Source organism: Gossypium hirsutum, chromosome D10, assembly GCF_007990345.1.
Source record: "Gossypium hirsutum isolate 1008001.06 chromosome D10, Gossypium_hirsutum_v2.1, whole genome shotgun sequence".
In the NCBI taxonomy this organism is placed as follows: domain Eukaryota; kingdom Viridiplantae; phylum Streptophyta; class Magnoliopsida; order Malvales; family Malvaceae; genus Gossypium; species Gossypium hirsutum.
The window spans coordinates 59,558,422-59,562,725 of NC_053446.1; the positions used below are offsets into that span (position 1 = coordinate 59,558,422).

Below are 4,304 nucleotides of genomic sequence, written 5' to 3' on the forward strand. Positions count from 1 at the left end.
TTAGATTGACGATGAAGATCAGACTATGTTATTATTGTGTTCTTTACCCTCTTCATACAAGTCTTTCAAGGAGACCCTGATTTATGACAGAGGCAAACTCTTATTCGAGGATGTGAAAGGTTATTTTTTGAGTAAAGACAAACTCAAAAATGAGTTTGGTTCGGATAGCAAGGCAGATAGGCAAGCTTCCATTTTGGTAACATCAAAGAAGCGAGACAAAAGGTGTCTCTATTGTAAGAAGTTAGGTCAAACCAAAGCAGATTGTTATAAACTGTGAAATAAAAGGGTTGCTGAAAGCAACGAGGAAGATATAGCTGGTGCTAATTTGGCCGACGAAAGTGGTGATGATTTCTTATTAGTGTCAACGAGCAAAAGCTCTGAGCTTACGTCCGAGTGGATCCTAGATTCAGGATGTTCTTTCCACATGTGTCATAATAGAGAAGGGTTGTGCGGATGGGAAACGATTTATCCAGTAAGGTAATTGGTATTGATACTGTTAAAATTAGGATGCACGATGAGAAGTGTCGAAACCATTTTTTTGAAAATAAAAAAAATTAGATTGTCGACTTTAAAAAATGAAAATTGGGAGTCGCCACCAATCTTTTATTAAGATGTGATTGGGTCACCTAAAAACGACTTTGGTCTACGAATTTTAGAAAAAACGGGTCCGGGAGTCGGTTACATATGAGGAAGGATTAGCACCCTCATTACGCCCAAAAATTGGTACCTAGTTAATTGATTAATGTCTTAAGGTCGAGAATTTGGAAAAACGTAATCCTTAGCAAAACTTAAAAGGCTACGTATTAAGACCCTTATTATTTCAGAGAAAGAAGATACCACACCCAATGCGTTAGGGCACAGCATTCTAATTTTCCCCAAAAATGAATTGGGCCAAAATACTTGTGCAATAAAACTTTAAAAGAACATCCACTTATCCAAGATTTAAGAAATCACACCCAATACGTTAGGGCACGATTCCTCTAAAATCCCAAACTCAAAATATTTCCTTTACTTTAAAAGAACATCCACTTATCCAAGATTTAAGAAATCACACCCAATACGTTAGGGCACAATTCCTTTAAAATCCCAAACTCGGAATATTTCCTTTATTATTTTTAAAAGAAATCTTCATTTCGAGAAATCAATGTGTCACATACAATACGTTAGGACACAACGTGTTGAATTCCCAATAATGAATTCTTATTTTTTGATTAAAGAGAAATGCTCGATTATTGGATTTAACAAAGAAAATCGGAACCCAATACGTTAGGGCTCAATTCCCTTGAAAATCCTAAATACGAGCATTATCTCAATTTGGAAAACTTTCTATTTTTTAAAATTGAGTAAAATGATGTAATGTTTTGTTGAATGCATGTGTAAGTATTGTAATAACAAGTAAAAATAATAAATACGTCAATTGTATATAAATAAGATAAACAAATAAATAATTAAAAATTAAAAAACCAATAATATGCAAAGTATCAAAACAAATATAAAAACATAAATCAACAAACAAATGAACAAAAAAATATAAAGGAAAAAACACATAATATATACATTGAAATTTAAAAAAAAAAGCTATAAAATTTATATAAAAAATATTTATATATATAATACATTTATGAGAATAAAGAAAAATATATATAGAAATTATAAAAATATGGGTAGAAAGTATAATATATATATATACGTACATATATATGTAAGTTAATAAATATAGACCATAAAGAATGATTGCATATATGTGTATATATATATAAATTATAAAATATGTATAGAAAGTATAATATATATACACGAAAGTATAATATATATACACGTACATATATACATAAGGTAACAAATATATACATCATAAACATAATAATTACACATATAAGCTTAAAAGGAAAGAAAGAAAAAAATATTTTGAAATTAATTAATTTTTTTTAAAAAGACTAATTTTAAACTGAGATAAAAAACTAGGGCAAATTCATAAATAAATAAAGTCTGGAGGATTAAATTAAACGCGCGGATTACATAGAGGGGCTAGAAGGGAAATTTTCCCTTCTCCTCTAAAACGACATCGTTCCAGTATGGCTAAATTGAAATTGAAAATAAATTAAAGGGCAAATTTAAAAGATAAAAAAATAATTGAAAATATATTAAAAGGCGGAGGGGCTAAAAGCGCAATTTGCCCCTCCACATAAAAACACGAGGATCCTGAGTCCGGGTTGGGTCGACGCGCGGATCTTGCCCCCTTAAACGGCGCCGTTTCAATTTTATTATAAAAGTAACATTTTAAAACAAAAAAATCACTTTCTGACATATTTATAAAAAAAAAAACAAAACTTATGAACCCTAGCATCCTCTACTAGGGTTCCAACAGTCAACCGTCGCCGCCGTTTCAATGGATTCAAAGCCCCTTCAACCTCGATCTGATCGGAGCAAATGGGGTTTCTCGTCTCCTTCCCGTAAGTAAGTATTCCTTTTCTCCCTTTTCGTGTATTTAAAAAAATTAAAAAAGATTCGGGTAAAATAAATAGAAAAGAAACTGGAGTTCAAAAAAAACTATCAACCTTTTGATTTTTTTTGATTGATCTTTGCTCTTTGGTACTTTATTTGCTATGAAAATAATAACTTTTTTTTGTATTGATTTTCGAATCCCCCTATTACAATGTATTCAAAGGCTTTTTATAGCCATGATAATAATAAATCAAAGAAAGAAAGAAATCTGCTGATATCTTTGATTCGCAAATCCATGATTTTCTTTCCATATGCTGTTTGTTTCTTTCTTGATGCTTGTTTCCTTGCAGGTGAAGATCATGGAGATCCAGAGGACTCGTCTTGCGGCGCTGTTGAAGATTAGAAACCCTAGGGTTTCATTATCTGTCTTGGGCCTCTGTATTCGGGCCTTTGTTTGTTTTGGTTTGGGCCTTGTGGCCCATTTGTAATTCGGGATTTTAAACCCGGGCAAAATTGGGTATTTACTAGAAGTTTAAGACACTTTCAGATGTTAGGTATGTACCTAATTTACGAAAGAATCTCATCTCATTGAGTATTTTAGACTCAAAAGGTTGTAGAATCAACCTCGAGTCGAGTGACATTAAGGTGTCTTATGGGGCTTTCATTTTGTTAAAAAGTAAAAGAACCGACAGTCTTTATATTCTGAAAGGTTCTACATTTACTAGTGAAATCGGACGTCCCTTGTCCGTTACGGAGTTGAAGTCAACTTGTTTGGAGCAGAGCAACTTGGTCAGAAGAGGGAAAAAGGTATGATCGTTTGATTGAAGAAAGGTTCTCTTTTAGATGCAGGTTTTAAAAATTTAAGGCACTGTGTTCGTGAAAATTATACCCGAGTTGGTTTTGATTTGGCAGCGTACAAGTTGAAGGCTAGAAATCTTCCAATTTCTAAGCACATATTTGACTCAATTAATTCCCTGCATAGTTTAAGATAGGCTTGTGGCGGGCTTTGGCAAAGATGGTGTTATGGAAATATAAGTGAAGTTAGAGATTTGTTAAGTATGACTCCTATTTCAGTCAAATTTGATAAATAATCTTCCAGTTAAACTCTGATTAGTCTAGATTATTTAATTATTTGACCTATGAATTTAGCCTATAAATAGGCTCTTACAACCTTAGAAAATACACCAATTAGATATTAGAACTCATATAACACTTTTGGAGAATTTTGTGTTTGCGTTTTGAGGGTCCTTTGTTTTTTCAGGTTTAAGGGTTTAGTTTTTATCTTTATCTTTTTACTCTTCATTCTTTGGCCATTATAATAAAATTATCTTTGCCTATGGTTTTTTGTTCTTTTTGGAGAGGTTTTTCCACGTTAAATTTGTGTGTTCAATTTCTTAATTGCTTCCGCTATTTTTTACTTGTTCGTTGCTTAATCGGGTCAATCCCCAACACTTAAAGTTTTAATCTTATCAAAAATCCGGTTGAAGAGCTCTTGTATTGGTCGACTACATTTGGTGCAACTATTGAGTGCATTTTGGGAGTTTTTGTAAAGTGTTTTATTGATCTTTTGGTTTGTAATTTTGCACTCGTGATAGACATTTTATTTGAGAGTTATTGCGATTTATAAGTGAAATTTTTTTGTCAGTGATTTGTAACAATTAAGATCAGTTTTGGGGTTGCAATTACTTCTTGTCTAAGGATAGATTGGGCTAAGCTAATAGGTGATTCTAATGATTGTTAAATAAAACCATTCATTTAGAGAGACTCTATAGACATTATAAACTTAGGATTGTTTATTCAAGCTACATTAACGAAGCTTGTATATATATTACGCTCTTTGCCTTATTCTCCTATTTCTC

General features: G+C 32.1%; 1 long non-coding RNA gene across 1 annotated transcript; it reads left to right on the plus strand.

Moving 5' to 3' along the window:
* The first annotated feature begins 2,316 nt into the window (after positions 1 to 2,316).
* On the plus strand, positions 2,317 to 2,970 carry LOC107950866 (uncharacterized). Its single transcript, XR_001698243.2, has 2 exons — positions 2,317 to 2,457; positions 2,796 to 2,970. It is a non-coding gene; the product is annotated as an uncharacterized lncRNA (long non-coding RNA).
* Positions 2,971 to 4,304: the final 1,334 nt, after the last annotated feature.